This window comes from Sinocyclocheilus anshuiensis, unplaced genomic scaffold (assembly GCF_001515605.1).
Source record: "Sinocyclocheilus anshuiensis isolate Anshui unplaced genomic scaffold, SAMN03320099.WGS_v1.1 scaffold160, whole genome shotgun sequence".
NCBI lineage: Eukaryota > Metazoa > Chordata > Actinopteri > Cypriniformes > Cyprinidae > Sinocyclocheilus > Sinocyclocheilus anshuiensis.
The window spans coordinates 924,263-946,643 of record NW_015554119.1 but is presented as its reverse complement, the minus strand read 5'-3'; the positions used below and the strand labels follow the sequence as shown (position 1 = coordinate 946,643).

At 36.4% G+C, this 22,381-nt stretch overlaps 1 long non-coding RNA gene across 1 annotated transcript in view; it reads right to left on the bottom strand.

The window, feature by feature from the left end:
- Nucleotides 1-21,166, bottom strand: part of LOC107669976 (uncharacterized) — a 23,052-nt gene extending 1,886 nt beyond the window's left edge. Inside the window, exons 1-3 of the long non-coding RNA XR_001632052.1 lie at nt 21,114-21,166; nt 18,165-18,244; nt 2,221-2,291 (exon numbers count right to left, since the gene is read on the bottom strand). This is a non-coding gene — a long non-coding RNA (uncharacterized LOC107669976). The remainder of the gene's footprint in view (nt 1-2,220; nt 2,292-18,164; nt 18,245-21,113) is intronic.
- Nucleotides 21,167-22,381: the final 1,215 nt, after the last annotated feature.

The window sequence follows — 22,381 nt, the reverse complement described above, 5'->3', positions numbered from 1 at the left end:
TGTGCACTGAATTTATTTAATACACGAGTTTCACAATTTGAGTTGAATTACTGAAATAAATGAACTTTTCCATGACATTCTAATTGATTGAGATGCACCTGTATATCGGAGTTTGGAATGAGATAACTTTTGCATTCTCTAGCAGACTGTTTATGCACTTAAAGGGATAGTTTACCAAAAAATGAAGTATTTATTCACCCTCACCAGTTTTTCTCAGAAAAGTCTTATGAAAATGTAGCTTTTGCATTTCACAGAAAAAAAGTCATATTGTTTTGGAACAACATGAAGGTGAATATTTGATGACAAAATTTTTATTTTCAGGTAAACTATTCCTTTTTTCCTCGTTATCTTGCACATTGTTGAGATAACGATGGATTGCAATGAATGAGGGATGAAAAGACAGATGCATGAAACATGCTGCCCTCATTCTTTCTGTTTATCTTGGCGCTTTGTTTGTTATTTTAGCCTCAATGTTTCATGTCAGAATTCTTGTGTCCTTTTGTCAGGAGCAGAGATTCTACAAGTATCAAAACAAACAGCTTTCAGAGGCTCTTTTGAGGAGCAGGGATGGGCACACATGAGCGATGGATGCTGGGCTTCAGAAGGGCTGAGCGAAGGGTGCTCTCATTAGGTGACTATAGGGAAGCGGGTGGCTGCTGGTGTTAGTTCAGGGTCAGCTCACCTATTCACACAAGCTTCTGCATACACAAACATGTCCAGCGCTCTCACACATGAAGATCCACTAAAACACACACACACACACACACACACACACACAAACTGTGCTGAGTGTCACATTTGATCAAAAAACACTGCAACAGCAGAAAAGAAATGTATATAGTGTATATAGTATCACAATTTCCACAAAAGTATTACCACAGAGATACACTAAAGAGCTTCAAGTCAACATGAAAAATAATTTGTTGTCTTATTATGCACAATTTATTAGTGCATGCCATTCTGAAGAACAATTCTTTGTAATCTTTAATTGAAATAACGTTTGCACTTTATTTTACAGTACATGTACTTACAGTGTACCTACCTAAGAAAGTTCTGGTAATACTTAGTAACTACATGGGGTAGGGTTAGGTTTAGGGGTAGGTTCCGGGTTAGTACCTAGTTATTACCTAGTTATTGTAATTACTATAATAAGTACATAGTATGTACATGAGGAACTGGACTGTAAAATAAAGTGCTACCGAAATAACTATAACTTGCCCTACAACTGACTTTATTTTTATGAATTATGCCATCAAGCCCTCTCATTTTACAACTCTTCCAACCACCTGCTTATGTAAGAATCATCTACTCTACACAGGGTCGAAAAGAAAAAGAAAAAAAAAAGGTCATGAAAAAATAAATTATGGTCAAATTTCATCATATTTTGGCAAATTTATGTTAACATGTGAAGTGGGAAAAAATGCTAAAAATATGAATGTCTTGTAATTTATTTTCACTGGATATTTAGGGTGAAACTAAGAGACAGAAAAACACAAAAATAAAATTGCAGAAATAAAATAAAAATGCTAAAAATATTAAAGTCACTTAATTTATCTGTATTGGAGGATTAGAATGACAAACAATAGACAAAACAAAACATAAAAAATACCTGGAGAAAATATTAAATAAAAATGCAAAAATAAAATATTAAAAAATATTTAACCCTCTTAATTTACTGGAGGTTTAGGAAGAGAAATAAGAGACAGAAAAACTCTACTTGGAGCAACAATTAAATAAAAATGATCTTTACTGAATGTTTAGTAAAAAAAAAAAAAAAGTGACAGAAACAAATAAAAAAATTGCACCTTTAAATTCACTGACTAGTTGTCCTCAACTCAATGATTAGTAATTGTTAGTTAGGTTAGTTGTCTATTAATTCAATATCTGCTGAACGAATAAATGTATCTAGAATTTTCTTAGTTTGTTGTTAGTTTCAATATATTTAGCAGCTTTACTTTAAAGGGGTTGAATTCAAAGACACAGTTTCTCTGAGAGGGCTTTAGTCAGTCTGTCAGCACACTGCTACTCTGCTAATCACCGCTACAGCCATCAAAGCCACATTCACCACCTTCAATAATATATTTCAATATAATTACTGTCATCAGCCGGGATTTGAAGTTCAACAGAAGCCAGTGAAAAATCCTTCACCAGCTTTGATTGAGTTTATGATGAGGCCAAAGGTCAGCAGGGTGATGAGCCTAAAGAAAAAAGAAAAATAACCTGACTGAACAAATCCTTCCATCGTTCCTCGACTATATCTGTGCCCGAGCGCCGTTTTCACCCCGGCTTCCCTGAAAAGCAATGAACCAGAAAAATGTATGTTACTCTGAGAGGAAAAGAAAGACTAGACAACAAAGACAAAAGGGTGCAAAGAGAGAGAGGATCCTTTCAGTGGGAGGCCAAAGGTGATAAGTTACTCTCAGGAGGCGCCGTGGTTTAAAGGGGATCCGCTGGTGGGCCTGGACTCACTCCATGTGCTGAATGGACTATAGACAGCCGTTATGCTCCAGTCAAAACCTCAGGATTGAGTTACGGCTGTGCTTCAAAGGCGTTCAGCTCCATACCTGCCGTTCCACTTCACCTGCCCTGTGTTCTTCACTTCCTACCTCTCTCGTCTCTTTCTTTCCCTTTCATTAAGCAGTAGCAGCATGTTTCCGTTAGAAATGATTGCAAGTGCAAAGCTTTTGTGCAACTTTTTTGGCTCCCTTTCAAATAATGAGTGTGAAGTTGAATTGAAATTGGAATGACAGGACGAGGAGAGCTGACAGCAAGTTGTTGTTTTTAATTTTGCCAAACAGCACCACTACCCTTCCAAAGTTTGGGGTCAGTAAGATTTTTTTATGTTTTTGAAATAAGTCTCTAATGCTCATCAAGTCTGCATTTATTCGATCAAAAATAAAAATGGTAATATTGTGAAATATTATTTCAATTTTAAAGAGTTGTTGTTAATTGAAAATATTTTAAAATGTAATTTATTCCATGATGTCAAATCTGAATTTTTTTCAGCATCAGTACTTCAGTCTTCAGTGCCACATGATCCTTCAGAATTCATTCTAAAATGCTGATTTGTTGAATATTAAAACCCTTAGTAAAAACCCTAGTTTTTAGATTAATTTCTTATATATTTTATTACATTCTGCTATTATTTATTTATTTATTTATTTATTATTATTTTTATTTGAACTCTGTGTGGCACAAGATAAAAAAAAACTATTTATTATTTTATACATTTATTGAGCTAGACAGTCATTACATATAAAATGAAACCATAGTGGCTCACATTAAACATTTCCAAAACACTGACTTGATCGTTTTGCCACTGAAGGCTTTTGCAATTTCAGTTTCTGCACAAAGTTTCCTCACAGACATTAATTCAGCTTGTATAAGCACTGCAGTTTTCTTAGCTGCCTCCAAAAAGCAAATATTTTCAGGCGTGTATCTACTGTACAATGAATATATCAGTCTCACATATTCAGTTTCTTTCTTTTCACAAAGGTGTGGCTTTATTGAATTCACCTGCCATTTCACAGAACAGCATCTGTGGGCATGCGTTGCCAACCACTGTGTTGACACCCTTTGTTTGTAGATACCATAGAAAATTTTCGCTGCTGGCTGCAATAATCGCATACATGATGAATCATGCGTATTATCAGAGGAGTGCTTACTGTAAACGACCCAGATTATAATCTTATTCAAAAGTGTTTACTATGAAACTACATTCTTTAGCACCAAGTATAGTGATTGTTTATTCTGTGGAATCATGCAGAAAATCTGTACATAACATTGTAATCTTGTGCCATTTGGCTGGATAATAAGGGTGAATGTCTTCATGGTCAAAAACAGCCTTATCTGCATTTTCCAACTGAATCATGTGCTGGTTTATCTCTTTCTAATACGATGCTAGACTATATGCAGTGTGTTTTTTTTCTTAACCCACCTACGCACAACCAACCGGACACCCAGTGCTCATTTCCACGAAACAAATGCATGCTTGAGTAAATATGAAATCCTTTTCCTCATTTCTGGGGTGGAGTAATATTTTGACTAGTTTCTATATCCATCCAAGGATATAGATAGGCCATCCAAGATGTAGATGAGTTGGTTTCTGCATCAGAACAGATCTGGAGAAATGTATCATTACATCACTTTCCCACAAATGGATCCTCTACAGTGAATGGCTGACGTCAGAATGAGAGTCCAAACAGCTGATAAAAACATCTCAATAATCCACAAGTAATCCACACCACTCCAGTCCATCAATTAATATCTTTTGAAGTGAAATATATGCAGCCTTATGAGCAAGAGACTCATGAGCAAGATACCAAAATTTTGAATGGTAGTCTATATATCCACAGTGGAGTGCACAGACCTCCGGAGGGGCAGGGGAGAAGTGGCGGTACGAGAGCCACTGTGGTACGGGGGCCCCTAAATCGGACTGACCGAAAAGACACTTCAGCGTTGGCACACCACTGTTAGCATCCATGCATTTTCATTTGGGGATTTAAAAATGAGCCAAGGATTTAGTGTGTATCAGATGTCGTGAGAGTATTGGGCTCCAGTGCACGGCATGTTATGTCACACTCCAAACCCCAGAGGAGTTATGTTCTGTAAATGCCAATAAACTGCTCTTTTTGCTGGTATGAAACAGCATTGGTTCTGAGCGAGGGCCTCAAGCTTCATCTCACACTAAGTAGCCTCCCCTGACACACGGAGAGCACGCTAACTCATATCAGCGAGAAACCCCAAACATACTTACTCACACACACACACACACACACACACACGCTGACAGGTGGCTCTTTTAGCAGGCTAATCCGCAGACTGATGGGAGGATGAGAGAGCGACACGTCAGGCGTCTGGGACCTCCGGACTCAGAGGGTGTGAGCTGATGTCACTCTGTTTGACCAACCCCCACTAACCTCTAATAAATAACATTCATAAGCACTACAGGGACGGAACACACTGGGCCTGCACAGCACCAGAGTCCCAGCTAGGAAAACTTCTCACTGTACCAACTCTTTTAAAGCATGTAAATAAAGAAAAGTTTTTAATGAGTTTTCTGTGAACATAATTGATGTGGGAGAAAGAAGTACAAACTAAAGTTAACTTTTACATGTTCTAGAGAAAGTATGAGTGGTTCTTTCTTGTGCAAAGGGACTTTTATCCAGGTTCAAATCACTTTAACAACATAAAAAAAAAAAATGAACAGCACACCTCTCCTGAATACAACACATATTTAATAATAATTAGCGGTTGGGGCTATGAAGTTTGAGTAATAGCGATAGTTATGTTAGTCAAATCATGAGAGACTTGACTAATATAACAATGTCTGGTTTTAAAATATCGCTAGGTTAATGCATACCAAAGTTTGGGGTAAGTTTTTTTGTTTGTTTGTTTGTTTATGCTCATCAAGGCTGCATTTATTTGAATATAAATACAGTAAAACAGTAATATTGTGAAGTATTATTTCAATTTAAAATAACAGTTTTTTCGTTGAATATATTTTAAAAAGTAATTTATTCCTGTGATTCTAAGCATCATTACTCCAGTCTTCAGTGTCACATGATCCTTCAGAAATCACTCTAATATGATACTTTGCTGCTCCAGAAACATTTATTATTATTATAATCTTTTGTAACATTACAAATGTCTTTAGTGTCATTTTCAATTGGTTTAATATTTCCTTTCTAAGCACTTTTGAACAGTAGCGCAGTAATGCTTTAGATTTTGGCAAGTGTTCTTGGATCAACATTTTTTAACCACCTCTAAACTCATATCAGATTGATAAGACGTTCAGTTTCCCAACTCCAGCCTTAAAGGGGTCATATGATGTTGCTAAAAAGAACATTATTTTGTGTATTTGGTGTAATGAAATGTGTTTATGCGGTTTAAGGTTAAAAAAACACATTATTTTCCACATACTGTACATTATTGTTTCTCCTCTATGCCCCGCCTTTCTGAAATGCGTCGATTTTTACAAAGCTCATCGGTCTGAAAAGCGAGGTGTGCTCTGATTGGCCAGCTATCTAGAGCGTTGTGATTGGCCGAATACCTCAAGCGTGAGACGGAAATGTTCTTTAGTCTTTGCAACTTTACAGATCTTCTTTATGCACCAAGAGCTTGTAACACTCCAAAGAGAAAGGAAAAATCGAAATCGCATCATATGACCCCTTTAACACTAAACCTAAACCTTAAAACCTGGTTTATTGGAATATTGTTCCTGAACCAGCATTCATCCTACTTTTTAAAATCACACTCACTTCTATGAGCCTGCATCATTTTACTGTTTGGAACAGCCTCTGTATCAGGAGTACAGCTGCGATTATTAAAGATACTGTCATTATAAAGGTTTTGAAAAAGTGCACTGCACATGACCATCAGGAACACCCAAGATGAATCTGTGCTGTCAGTAATGAATAATCAAGACCTCATGGGTATTTCACACGTCTAGTTTAAGTGCTTGAAAAAGCACTTGGTGATTGACGCCAATGCCAATACATTTTTAACACATTTTTACTCTGGTAAGTGTGTGGTATGACATCAAGACAGGATGACAAATGACTCTCCTTAAATTAGGAATGTAAAGTTCAGAGTTGGAACGTAATTTTCTGAGTTTGGAATCTATGTACAGTGATGGAATGAAAGCCATCAAAAACAAACTGTAGAGGACATGTGTGGAAACTACTGAGAGGTGAGATGGAGTAATAGAGATAAACTCAGCATGAGTAATGAGAGGTGATGAGAGAACACAACACTCAAATATAAAGGTTTCTCAGTGGTTCTTTGCAACACTTTCAGCAAAGAACCCTCTTCTCATTAAGAAGCTGTTGACACAAAACTCAGATGACACAGGACTAGTTCTATTACTTCAAAATCAAAAGAAAGAATGAGATTTTGCATAAAAGAAAATGCAGCTATTTTTAGAAACACTGATTATATTGCATTGTGAAATTAAGGCAAAAGTTCTGGTCTATGCAAGTGCTGATGAAGTGGAGAAAATAATATGCATAAAATAATTGGAATTACAAACAAAACTCAAAAGTAAAGCATACAGATGCAGCAATGAGAATTTTGGAGGGAAACTTAATTTTCTTTAAGCAAAATATAATTTATTTTTGCTTTGAGTTTTGATGCAAATGTGGCCTGCACATTTTATAGTGAGATTTACAGTTTATAAAGTTATTTGGAGATTAATAAAGCTGTTTATGTTTCATTATAGACTCAGTACCTAGAGAATAATGTTTTTTGGAACTTCATGTTCTCCAATGACACCAGACTGTAATAAGAAACTTTGCTGTTAGAAGTGGAAGAAAGAAAGAACAAGAAAGGAATGGCCTATGTGTGTACAAAGTCAAGAATGCTTCAAACTCACGCTAATTCCAAATTGTGTGGAAAATGAGACAGTGCAGAGCCCGCAGGGAGCGTTACAAGTACAGTCTGGGTGCCGAGGGGCACCTGCAAAGAATTTTCAGGCGAGAAACATTCCATTCATGCACAGTGACCTCACAGTTCACACAGGAACATTCCTGGGGCGCTGAGGAGGAGAATCAGAGCACATTCCAGAACCACATGTGAAGCTTCTGATATCATACTGCTACAATGCAATCTTGAATGAGTGCAATGTGCAAATATCTAATACGAAACAGTAAATGGTTTGTAGTTGGGAAATTATTAGCATATGGTTTGCAACAAACTACAGAGAGAGTCAATCAATTCAGACATGAAATGCAAGAATCACAAGAATGCAAGAATTCTCCCAGAACACTGATGTATGGTCAAAATCACTATATTACTGTAAAAGAAATAAATACATAAAATAAATGTTTGTGAAAATTATTTTTTGTCATGCTAATATTTGTTATATTCACTTAAAGTGATGTTGATTTAATTAAAAGAAATCATGCATTAAATAATTTTTTTGTTCCAGAAAATGTAAAAAAAAAGAAGGCTATTAGTTATCTGGTTGTCTGATAAATAAAATAAAAGCTCGATGTTTTAACATTTGAAAATAAAGAAATGAAGACAGCCAAACAACACTATATTACTGTAATAAAAAAAAAAATCTAATTCTCATGAAAAAGTGTGTATTATTTTGTGCTTGTATTTGTTGTACTCACTTAATGGGTTAGTTCACCCAAAAATGAAAATTAGCCCATAAATTACTCACCCTCAAGTCATCCTAGGTGTATATGACTTTCTTCTTTCAGATTAATCCAGTCGGAGTTATATTAAAAATTGTCTTTGATCTTTCAAGCTGTTTCATGGCACTCAGCGGGTGTTGCATGCATCAGTCCAAAAGAAGTTAAATAAAATGCGCCCGTTCATTAAAAAAAAGTGTCTCACACGGCTCCGGGGGGGTGAACAAAGGCCTTCTGTAGCGCATTGATGCGTTTTTGTAAGAAAAATATCTATATTCAAAACGTAATAATCACTGTAATCTAGCTTGCGCTCACTGTTATAAACAGAAGCAGTTCCAGGAGGATGACGTATGAGGTCGGCTTTGCGCACGCGCCGCTCAGAAGTGACGAACGCGGAAGCGCAGGGGAGAGATCAAAACAACGGTCACTAATTATAAGCACAAATGAGGAGGTTTTCCTTTGCTAAAGTAAGGAAACTTTGCTTCCTTTGCTCCTGTTAACAAATGTTGGTTTTCACGAGACTCCATACGTCATCCTCCTGGAACTGCTTCCGTGTACAACTGTTGGCGCAAGCTACATTAAAGTGATTATTACGTTTTGAATATGGATATTTTTCTTACAAAAATGCATCGATTCGCTACAGGAGGCCTTTGTTCATCCCACAAATTTATGGACTAATTTTCATTTTTGTGTGAACTAACCCTTTAAATTGATGCTGATTTAAATAAAAGAAATTATGCATTATATTGTTTTTACAGCAATATAATAATATAAATTACATATATTTTATTTTATATTTAATAAAATAAAAATAGTGCATCACAGTAATTGTTGTTTAACCATACGACACTTTTATTAGCGTTTATTTAAGGATAAATAAAATGAAAGCTTGATGTTTTTAACATTTGAAAATGAACAATTAGGGCAGTCAAACAACACTATATTATTGTAATACAAAAAAATAAAAATTCATTCAAATTCTCATTCTCGAATTTCATTCTCAATACCATGAAAAAAATGTTTTACATTTTGTAATGCTATTTTTTGTGCTCATTTAAATTGATGCTGATTTAAATAAATTATGCATTATATTATTTTTTTACAGTAAAATATATAAAATTGTATAATGTATTTTAGAAAAATACTGCATTACAGACTATGCAACACTCAGATTGCTAGTCTATTAGAGTTTTTCAAACACATAACGACAGCACGAGTAGATCCTCTCATTACACATCTTGTTCTGTTCTGGAGTAACTGATAGCGTGCATCACTCAAAGCGCTCATGTCTGGTGTTTGTGTATACTTCTTTAAGGAATCTGGGACGTATGAAGGATCACAGAGGATATTTGGGCGGGGAGCGTAATGTGATATTTATAGATTGAGATGTGTTGGCTGACTGCAGGGGGTCTCAATGCCCTGACAGGAAGAGCCACGCTGGAGAGCCGCCACCTGGAAGTATTTCTCAGAGGTCGGAGGTCAAATCTATTGAACATGAGTGACAACATCTACACATAAACATACTGACATCAGTCCGTGGATTAGAGAGAGACACTGAGATTTAGCGTCAAGCCTGTTGTTTAGATAGCTGCCAAAACGAACTCAAAGTTGTTCATTAAAGGTATCGTATGATACCTTTAAATGACAAAAAGCACTTTAACGGTATCATAAAATACTCCATATACTTGTGTGTTATATTGCAATTCTTCTGAAGCCATACAAACAGCTTTCTGTGTTCCTAAAGTGTGAGTAAATTAAATGGCTACATGATTAACTAAAATAAAGCTGAAATTGCAATATGTGTGATTATCATATTGTAAAGAATGAGATTTAATTGAATAAATATATGTGTTGCATGTTTAGAGTGAAGCTCAGCTCTGTCTTCTTTAATATAACAGCAGCTCATGATCTGGTGTTTTCAGCAGCTTGGTTCACAGTACATGCAGAAGCAGTTTGGAAACACAACTTGCGCCAATCATCTTACCAAATTTGTAAAAAGAAGCTCTTATAAACAAGCTTTAAGAGCTCCCTGATTAATAAAATAAAAACTTTGGATGGTTTAATGTTTGAAAATAAAGAAATTAAGACATGAATATTTACTTGGGAAATACTACTACTGTAATTTTACAGTTATACTGCAAATAAAATAACATTCATTCATAGTCATATACCGATAAATAATCACAAAGTTTGGCCAAATTGTAAAAAAAATAATAATAATGTTAATAATAAACAAAATAAAAAAATATATATATAACAATAAAAAATCATATAACTATAGTAAATGATGACAAAATGTCCATTTTGGGTAAATTAACCATTCAAATGATTCTTTATTATCACTAAAAAAGCAACCCACAGTGTGAGTGAGTGCACAATGAATTCACTCATTAATGACAAACTTAAACTTAAAAGCCATATTTCCTTCTGGTGTCCTTGAAACTACTGCAGTTGCTTCAACAAATGGAGTCCCTCACACAATGATAGGAAACATTCAAATGCATTAATATCGTGCAGTGCATCTCCTGCCACAATGAGACTTGATAAGGAGCCAGAAATAAGAATGGGCTGGTTAAATGTCAGTGGCCGAGGTTTAATTATAGGGGCTGTGTTCACATGAACGAGCCAGACGAGAAGTGTAATTTAAATCAGTGCCTGTAAACTAGTTCTGTTTCCTTTGTTTATTGTACAAAAGTGAACTAAAAATAATTATATAATATAATATTAAATAGAAGTCAATAGTCCACTATATTAATAAATCACGTTTCTAAACAGGAAACTAAAAATGTTGCTATAATCAATCATTGAAATGTATTTAAAATAAAATAAAATAATACAATTAATTAAAAAGGGAAATATTAAAAACTAAATGTAAATATTATTTATACAGTATATGTGTGTGTGTGTGTGTGTGTGTGTGTGTGTGTGTGTGTGTGTGTGTCGATAGATAGATAGATAGATAGACAGACAGACAGACAGACAGACAGACAGACAGACAGACAGACAGATAGATATTAATAAGAACAATTTTCAAGAAGGGGACCAGGAAGACCAAACTCAGTAATGTAAGCTATAAAGTTTTCCATACCAAGTAAAGCAAAACATTTCACAAGTTTAAACAAATGTGAGCGTATCACTAGTTTGTGCGTGTCGCAGAAGATAAGACGCATCCTTGTCTCAAGAATGCACTCCGTTTTTAAGTCAACAAGCAAACGTCCTGATCCGGAACCACGTTGATAACCATTTGTTCAGATTAACTTCATTTGAAATAAGGGAAAGAAACCTGCTTTACTGCGCTGACCTGAAACCTGACCCAGTAATGTGGGTGACATTAGCAAAGGCTGAAGGCTCGACCAAGGGACCCTTATTTAGTCTGTTCAGCCCTCTGACAGAAACAATACCAGCAGGATAGTGTTCATCATGTCTCGACCGATGAAGGAATGCCAAATACTGTGATCTGTGAGCGTGGCCTGACCTGAGAGCAGGCACAGGATAACATGGATTCACAAAAGAAAAATTCTCAACACTTGTGACCCTCCGTCTAAAACAAGGGGGCAACTTCCTGTTTTGTTCTTTTGACTCTTTAAATTACCTTTAAATGTTACTAGCATCATTAGCATTATTATTTGGTTTGTGACATTGCAATTATTCACATTTTCATAACAATTAAGCAAATGTTCTCTGTAAAATCTAATGTGTCATGTGTCTGTTTAATCTTGTGTCTATTTAAGTTAGCTTTTTTATTCTTGTTTATTTTAATTAGCTTTAATTTTATTCTTGTTAATTTTTCACTGTTACACTAAAAAAACAAATCCCATTTAAATCAGCATAAATTAAAGGTATCACAACAAATAAAACCATGATGTATAAATTCACTGCATACATTTACATAATTTGTATTGTAATGAGTTGTATTTATTTATTTTTTTCATTAATTTAATTAATTCATTCATTGCATTACAGTAGTATTACAATTTAGTTAAATACCTGCTTAATTATTGTCTTATTCTTTCATTTAAAAAACTGTAATACAACCATGATGTATAAATAGATAGCAATTTATAACGTCATTAACTGGCATTAACATAATATCAACATTTTTGTTTACATTATTGTGATGAGATTTTAAATTATTCAGCTAATTCATTACATTACAGTAGAAGGTAAATTTTGGAAATAACTGCTTAATTATCATCTTAATGGTCCCAAAATGGTCTAATTTTTCATACATTTTTCATACATACAAGATTATTTTGGACGAAACATAACCAGGACTTGTTTTGTTCAATTCACCCAATTCTTTCCACAAAATGTTGTGTGCATTGTTGTGAATTTCTATGTTAAAAACAAAATTCCTCAAACACAACAGCATCGGAAACCACCCATTTAAAAACAATTAACTTGTTATGTCACATATTCTTCTAAACCACACAGATTAGTTTTTAATCAAACCCTCCACTATTAATATCAACAGCATATGGGCCATATTGTCTTGCCTCTCAACACAATATAAACTCTCCATTTACAGGAAAAACACATTGGACCCAGTTCAAGCTTTCCAGCAATTCAGGAAGACCAGCGCAGTGTGCGCGGGGAGGACAGGGTCTCCTTCTATTGCAAACGCAGATTGTTCTTGAACGTCAAAACAACACGCGTTGGGCCTAGCATGGCCTGGCATTGTAATAACAAACAATCGAAATTCTTCGCTGTGGCGCTGCACACAATCTGAATTGTTTGATGGTGAAAAAGCCGGTGGATCATTGCACAGCCAAGCTGGGTGCACGGATTGGCCTCTGTGACATGAAACCGCAATAACAGGAACCACTAACCGACCTCTGCAGCAGTGCAGATAAGAGCCGTGCTGAATGAAGCCCAGAACGCACCGTTACTGTAATGATAACAACAGAATAGTGACTGGAATGCCAAAGATGCAGGTAATAAAACAAACACAGTCTGACTTCAAATAAAAGGTGGAGAACTGATGGAATGTGATACAAACAAGCCCATAACAGCCATCCCAGCACACCTTTAACTGACTCTGGAATGCCATTAACTATAAGGATGTGTCAGATGAAGTGTTTCTTTTGACAAGCCGAGAAACCACACAAAAGCCCGGGCGAGTGCTGGTAGTTTCCAGTGTAATGGAAAACTCATTTGAGAAACACTTCATAGTTTACTCAGAGTATGTTATGTCGGTTCAACCGTGTGAAAACTCATCATTTCAAAAAAACAAAACAAGATGCATCAGATAGCATGACCATCATCAATATAGCCTGGCATGTTGATTAATAGTCTAGCTCGTTAAACTAATTGTGTTATGGAATTTAAATGGATTTTACAAAAACAGTGTGAAGTCGCTACTTGATTATGTCATCATGCAACACAAACAGTTATAGAATGTAACAGTCATTCTCCGGAAGTAAAAACTATATTAATTTTCTCAATAGGAAAATTGATTTTTAACGATAACTTATATAGTGGATATATATAGATGGACATTTTGTTTGCTCCAATGGATCCTTTGCAGTGAATGGGTGCCGTCAGAATGAGAGTCCAAACAGCTGATAAAACATCACAATAATCCACAAGTAATCCACACGACTCCAGTCCATCAATCTTGTTCAGTGAAATGCTGTGTGTTTGTAATAAACAAATCTATCATTAAGACCTTTTTAATTTCAAACCATTGCTTTCAACTAAAATACAAGCCCCTCTATACATAATATTTCTTCTTCTGGTGAAAAAGTCATCTTGACTGAATCAGAAGAGAAATATGCACAGATCAACCACCGTTCATGAGACAAAGCAGTCCAAAACAGTTCTAAACAAATATGTTTATGGACTTGTTGCACTGGAGGAAGCATTAGTATGGATTATGGACTTGTATTTTAGACAGATGTGACAACTGAAATTAAAACATCTTAATAATGGATTTGTTTCTTACAAACATGCAGCTTTTCGTTTCACTAGATTTTGATTGATGGACTGGAGTGGTGTGGATTACTTGTGGATTATCGTGATGTTTTTATCAGCTGTTTGGAGCAAGTGATAAGTGCTAAATGTCTCCAAATCTGTATGGACAAACAAACTAATCTACATCTTGGATAGCCTGAGAGTGAGTAAATTTTCAGCAAATTTTCAATTTTGGTTGAAATATTCTTTTAATCAGTCGTATATGCTTTTGTTGAACTTATTTTTAAAATAATTGTCTTTCCACATGCAGAATTCGTAGCATTTACCCATGATGCTGTACAGAAAATTCCACCAATCTGAGCTCGCAACTTTTTTAAAACTCCTATGGGAAAAATGAATGGGAAAAAATACTTATGTGTAACCAATACCGCTCAAAAGGTTGGTCCCTTTAAAACTGTCCCTTTAAGCAGGTGTGCCAATTTCAGGGCCCTATAAATAGCAATGAGCAGTATTTTACAAAGAATGCTAAATCCAATATTTTTTCTTGTTTTCCTAGAAGCATGCATTGATTTTTAAATGCTAGTCAGCCCAAATTAAATGTTACATTGGAAAGCCAAAATAATAGTTACCAGTTCTTATGATCTGAATGGGAAGAGAGAGCAAAGTGTCAAGTCTTCGGAACTACACCTTACATAAGTGCAGCGAACAGTGTTTTTTCTCAGTTCCCTCATCAAGATCAGGCTAAACTACAGCCACAGTCTCATCAAGTTAACATGCGGTTCTGTAATGCGCCTGGTGTAAACACAACAGCATTATTGCCCAGACCTGCATCTCTGAGTGCACAGCCTTGCCCTCTTCACAACTATAGATTAATCACTACAAATACAGACACACAAGAAATCATCCTGTCTTCAGGCGTTGGGCACGTGCCAGTACAGAAACCAGATATAGGGTCAATGGAGAGCCAGTGCCTGAATGGGCCGGGCAGGGCTTGTTTGTGTGAGTTTGTACAATTCTGGTCCACCTTTGTATCTATGGTCTCTGTTCGCCCTTATTTTCACATGTTAGACATGTTAGCAAACACATTCGAAAAAGAACAACATTAAGGAGTGGTTGAACTGACAGTTGTGCTGGAACAGGATTTTTAGATAGGGTAGACGACTCAGTAAAATACACAAAACTATTCATAAATTACGCTTCATAAATAGATCAATCAATCAAGCTGTCTTTCATATAAAAAATACAAATACAGAGTTCTGGCATGAAACTCTAGATGGCGCAGTCCGCTAGGTCTAACTCAATCTGACCTAATGACATCATTATCACATGGCACAGATGACTGGTTCTCTCCTGTATCGGTAGCCCGATATGCCCAATGAGCTCGCTACTCAACATTCAAATATATGACTAGTGCTTGCCTAACAGTTGCAGCTTGCTTCAGAAACCCTCCACCTTCCCCAGCTCCACCTGTATAGATCTGCTACGAGGTGAGTCATGTATGCTATATGGGGGTTATTTCATGTATGTTATATTTGCAGCAGCAATATTTCTTACATGCTCACAGCAGCATGTTGTGGATGTATTGGCAGTAGCAAGTCTCGGTACTTGCTCTGCCGCAGCAGCAGCAGCAGCAGCAGCGTAGCAGATCTATTCCGCCAAGACCAAATACATTAACATTGTCATGTACATTGCCATGCCAATCCCTCCGAGAGTTGTCATGACAGAAATAAGATAATTTGGCAAACAAGACAAATAACCGATAATTTTTTGTGATGATTGTCTACACTGTAAATAGGTTGCTGTCAGCTGGATGCCAGTAATTTACTGTAAAATGTTTACAGTATTACTTTAATTGCATTTACAGTACAATAATGTCTTTACTGTATTTTATTTACAGTATTATTACCGTATTTTAATTTACAGTATCAGTACTGTAGTTTACATTTTTTACCTGTAAAAAAACAATCCAATTGTAGTACTGCACTGTAAACCATGATTTTTACCATCCAAGCCCACCACAAAAATCACAATAACTCATGAGCTTTAGTTCTGATATTATTTTTAATTGTTGAACATTTTCTTTTTAAAAGTACAAATTACAAATCTTGACCTCTCAGATGCACTAGCTTAAAAAAAGGGCATCACCACAGTCCCCTGGGGACTTTGTATCATGGAAAAACATACACATACTGAAAAGCAAAAATTGGCAAGTACACTACAAGTCAAAAGTTTTTGAACAGTAAGATTTTTGACGATGTTTAATTCAGGTGCGAAAATAATTAATATCTATAGTGCATGAGCACAGAGATTTGAGAGTGCACAGGACACAGTTTGAGTGAGAGGAGCGACACGTTTTAAGTGCGCGCACTCTCTCTGGGCGAGCAGCGTGTATCTGAGCGCGAGCGTCCGGTTTTGTGCGAGAGCAAGGGAAATCCGCGCGAGCAGAGAGATTCACGCTCGCGCATTGTATTAATGTGCTTTCGCGCTACAATAATGCTCTCTCGACATTTGTCATTAAAATAACGCCATACCCTGAAGGTGCAGACTGTGACGCCAGATCACGTCTTTTTTCCAACGTCTACCGAACATCCAGTATTGACGTCACCCGCACCGGGTTTCGATTTTGAAACGTGCAGTGCTCATGTTTATTCAACATGTGCTAGCATGTTCCTCTCAAAGTCAACCTGTTCTGTGAGTTAGTGGAGAACAGCAGCTAGAGGCTAATTTGGCTAATTTAGTGACATTAAAGTTAGTTGAGCTGATGGAAGCTCACCTGTTATTAGCACCGCTACGAGGCAATCACAAGACTCCAATACACCTCCGATGCGGACGACATATGGCCACAAACTTTAAAATAAAATACAAAACATGTTCTTAACAGTGGTGTTTCTTAACTCAGTTTTCCTCAGTTACCAGTTGATGTTATCATCGATACTATGGCATTCACAAGAGGAGGATCCAAAATACATCTCCGACGTTGCAGACTACATCCAGACTACAAATCTGAAAATAACAAACAAAAGAAGTACTAGAAAATACTGTTTAAAATCTCCACTGAAACGCACTTTACCTCAGTATTTCACTTTAATTAGCTGTTAAGGTTAAATAATGACTCGCCAGAGGAGCTAACTTGCATTAAAGGGCAGCAGAACGTACAAACGTGTTTCTCGGTTTAACTAAGGTTTATTTCGAGCAATATAGCTGACCTTAACTTACTCACCAGTCGATGTTATCAGCCTTTTGGCGGCATTCCGGCCGTCAGTCAGAAAAAAAGGCTCCGGCCAACTCCCAACATAAAAAATGGCATGATGAATAATGTTAGTTTGCTGTTAACAAGTGAAAACATCTTAAAATATCGCAGTTTTTCATAAAACAGAAATAATACTAACCTTTCGTCGAGTTAACGGTGCATTTCTCTTTTGTCCTTTTACGGCCACTTCCACCAAACAGTCAAAAAAGAACTCCCTTGCCATTGGTCAGTTTTTCGTGGGCAAGTTCGCTACTGTAAATTGATTTACAGTAGTGAGGAAATACAGTAGTGACCGTATATTTTCCCATAATCCTTTGCGGTTTACAGTAAAATACTGTATACACATTTTACAGTATCTTACTGTACATATTACAGTATAATACTGTTCAAATGACAAAAATCAGTTACAGTGTATCTACTGTATCTATCTATATATTGTATAAACTATAAAAATTTTACAATACATTGTTTAAATATATATCTATCTACTGTAAAACTAATATTATTGTTTACAATATGATGATTAAATATCTACAGTATCTATCTATCTATCTATCTATCTATCTATCTATCTATCTATCTATCAAGAATTCTGTGGTCAACGCATTAAATCTGTGGTACATGTTTAGTGTCATGCCTGTAGCACCAAAGCCATGAAACTGTTCCAAATTTGCTGGAGCACAGCATGACAAATAACAGGAAATCACCCTTCAAATTAGTGGTTTTGCAGAATTAATACCTAAATGTGGGAAAACAAAAGGGTTGAACCAAACTAACACTGTGTTCTCCTCTGACAGAATAACAATGCCCCTGCCTGACACCCATGTTTGCCTTTCTGTTCTTGGCTGTTCAAAGCAAATCACTCCATCTTTGATGCTTGTGTCAGCTCTGCTGGCTTCATCTGGGGTGTATTTTTGGGATATGTTGTTGAGGACAGTTTTTCCTGTAATAAGAGAAAGAACAGACTGTGATTGTGATGTTCTGTGCATGTTAAGTATATTTCCAAACAGGCTGATACAAGTTCAAATGGATCCCAGACAAATCACAGCTCATTTACAGTCTACTCATGACAGTTAGAGATGGCTGCATGTCTGACATCTGTATGCATACTGTGACCTAAAGTGCATTCTTGTGATTTTTGCTCTTTCTGTTTTAATTGCTTCACAAATTGAGATCATCATCATTATAATGCATGTATTTGACCCATCAAAACAAACAGATCAAGTCAAAAATGACAAAATCTTCAAGATCTTTGAGTACACCAAATTAAAGAAATTTATTTCAGTGGTGCTTTAAAATGGTATGCATTTAAAGATCATCTAAAATTATCTAAAAGCATTTTAAAAATTAACATTTGGTAGAAATTCATTCACCCTCAGACCATCCACATCCAAGATCTAGAGTTTGCTTCTTCATGGGAACAGATTTGGAGAAATGTAGCTTTGAATTTAGCATCACTTACTCACCAATGGATCCTCTGCAGTGAATGGGTGCCGTCAGAGTTTAAACAGATTTTAAATAATCAACAATCCACAACATGAGTCCACTCGATCAATTAATGTCTTGTGAAGTGAAAAATTATGTTTGTAATAACCAAATCCGACATTAAGAGGTTTTTAATTTCAAACCATTACTAAAATGAGTCTTCTATGTTCAATCCTTAATATACTGCTTTCTCCAGGGAAAAAGTCTAATCTGAATCAGGAGAGAAATCTGCACAGATCAAGCACTGTTTACAAGAGAAAACAGTCCAAAACAGTTCTAAACATATACTGTATGTCGGTGGATTTTGATGTGAGAGGACAAAATGGGACTTTTTCACTGGAGGAAGTGTTATTATGGATTATGGACTATTTTGGCCAGAAGCTATAGTTTGAAAATGTCTTAATGATTGATTTGTTTCTTACAAACACAGCTTTTCATTTCACTAGATTTTGATTGATGGATTAGAGTCGTGTGGATTACATGTTGATTATTGTGATGTTTTTATCAGCTGCTCTCATTCTGATGGCACCCATTCACTGCAGAGGTTCCATTGGTGAGCAAGTGATGTAATGCTAAATTTCTCTGTTCCGATGAAGAAACAAACTCATCTACTGTACATCTTGGATGGCTTGATGGTGAGTAAATTTTCAGCAAATTTTCATTTTTGGATGAACTATCAGCATCAGCCATCAAAATGCTGCTTGTTCATTAAATTTACCACCTTAAATGTAAGAATTCAAAAGAAATATTTCTGTTTTTAAGATGCCATATCTATCTCTTAAAAACATCAGTGTCTGTGTGTGATGCAAATGCCCCTAAATTTCTCTAATTATATAAAGCTTCTTTAAAAACCGACTATTTATTCACACAACTCACCAACTAGTACTGTAAATGATGAAATTGTGCTGTTAGTGAATATTCAATGTAGATAATGTCAGAGTGAAATAGGAGGTCAGAGAGATCTTGCATAATGTTTCTCTATGACTTCAATTCTGTGAAAAGGCATGTAGAGGCAATGGCGTCTATAAAAACAAGCCCGGTATGCTGAACACGTTCCAGTCAGAGGACAGACAGACAGAACAGAGCCAGGTACCAACAACCAGATCCATGTCAATCTGGATGACCTATGACAGCACATCCATGTGAATAACGTGCACTACATTTCTGTGTCCTGATGATGCAAACAGCACTGACTGGAAGTGGGAAAGTGGGTGGCAAAGTGGTTTTGAAAGGGAGCCCAGAGGCCTAGAGAAACATCTTCAGACTTTACACTCTACTGTGAAACTGTAGACAAGCACGTCACTTCGCGTTTTTGGCAGAAACTGAGGTAAAGGTTACATTTTGCGTCTTAGACCCCGTGGATTTATAAATATTTGCTGAGCCCATGTTTGGTTGCATAGGGGATTAGGGAAGCCAATCTCTTTGCACGCTTCATTCCTGGACTCACGCCATTGAGACGGGATGCATCAAGGACGGCATGCTGCAAAGTTCACAGTTATTGCACAGAGCGCCGCATACATGACTCTCGCCTGTATGCGGGACGGCTCTTACAAAGTGTGAAGTCACGAACACCACATGGGATTAATGTCAAATCAGGTGGCAATCATGTCACATCGGACAGGGCAAATGAATCAGTCAGGGTGCACATGTGCTCATCAAAAATACCTGCATGCAGTGCAGCTCACATTCACAAATCTGCTCACACAGTTCACACGGGATGGAGAAAAGTGAAATGCAAGTGCAAAAGAATTAAAGAATTTTGAGTATTGCTAATTTTTAAATGTAAAATGTAAAGAAACTGTACCTATAAATATATATTTACATACATATACTACTTTACATACCTCATCATTACAGACTGCAAATTAATTGAATAACATTACTGCACATCGTTTTGTAAAGTACAAATTTACTTAACTAAATTAACTATAAAGGACATGAATCTGCTTTAACTCATTCTCCCCCATTGCTTACAATCTCCCTCTCACGGCTAATAAACAAGAAGTTGCAAAACAAGACAATAAGAAGTTACAAATGGTTGTTGTGCATCAATGATGGGTGCTGTTAAATGTGACACTCACAACACAATCACATATTCCACCTCACCACAACTCAGTTTATTATAACTGGTGAGAGATTTCAAACCAAAATGGCTACTGCTCTTCTTGTCTCAAGTGTTTAGCCTCCTAGCATTAGCAAGGGGAAAAAAATATGACTGTTCTAGAAACAGATTAGATTAGATGTTATGTGATGAATTGGACATATGATTGAGAAACCTTGTCAAGCATTCTAAACAGCACAATTTTTAAATTAGAGTACCAGATTACCAGCTTTTCGAAATGGCTCCTCTGGAGGCCAGTGATGTCACTTCCTATTTCCTAAACGTGTATAATATAAATAAAAGTGTATAATTAATTTTTTAAATTATATATTTAAGCTTGCAAAACACGATGTGTGCGTTTATGTGTGTGTGTGTGTGTGTTTAGTGCACTTAAAATAAGGACATAAATGGTTTTAGAACATTGCTTTATAGACAAATGAAAGCATGGAATATTATAGCATATTGTGCGAAGCAGAAAGGAGATTCTTGAGATGTCAAGGCGTGAACCAAGTGAGAATAAATAAACAAACAGGTGGAATGTTCAGGTCAGATTTCTACCAGCAGGTTTACTGCATGGCTGTAGAAAGACGTCCCTCATGGCTTATCATGCACAGTGTTAACTAAAGCGAAAAGAGGATGTTTTTCAACCCATTATCATCTGCCGAAACCAAGCTCCACCATGGATGTTAGGGGACTTTTTCATCTCTTATTTTCATGAGGGCTTGAAACATTTCACCTCTGCTTACTAAACTTCAGGGCAGCTCTCAGAACCTGCCGTGTTGCATCCACAACTGCGTGCAAGGTTTGTTGACATCCATTTACAGTTCACCATCAGTATTAATGTACATTAGACCAGCTAAAACCAACAAATCATCTCAGATTGGTTACAGCTGGTTTTTAGCAGGCTATTTGCCCACAACACCTCCCTGTTGAAAAAAAAACAGCATATGCTGGTTAGGTATGTTTTGAAGCTAGGATGCTGGTTTGAGCTGGTTTATGCTGGTCCTTTGCTGGTTTATGCTGGTCCTTAGCTGGTCATGTGCTGGTCCTAAACTGGTCTGACCAGCTTGAGACCAGCACATGACCATCTAAGGACCAGTTTTAACCAGCATCCCAGCTTCAAAACATACCTAACCAGCATATGCTGTGTTTTTCAACAGGGCTGGCACTGTAATTGTAACTTCTGCACCAAAAAGTGGCCCTCACATTTTCTTCAGAAGTTGTTGAATTCCTTTGCAGACATTTGTCTGGTGTTGTTGTTCACATGCGTGCATCAACTTACCTGACTCCTCTCGTTGGATACTTACCAATTCCTCTTCTGGTGTCCTCTCAGCTCTCTGGGTCCATCTCCACCTGCAACGATATATATGTTAATGCTCAAGCTAAGTTATTTTTTATATTATACGTTTATAAATAGTATTTGATATTTAAGTGTGCAAACACCTTTTGTGTTTAGTCCCCTTAAAATGTAGATATAAATGGCATTTCTTTCTT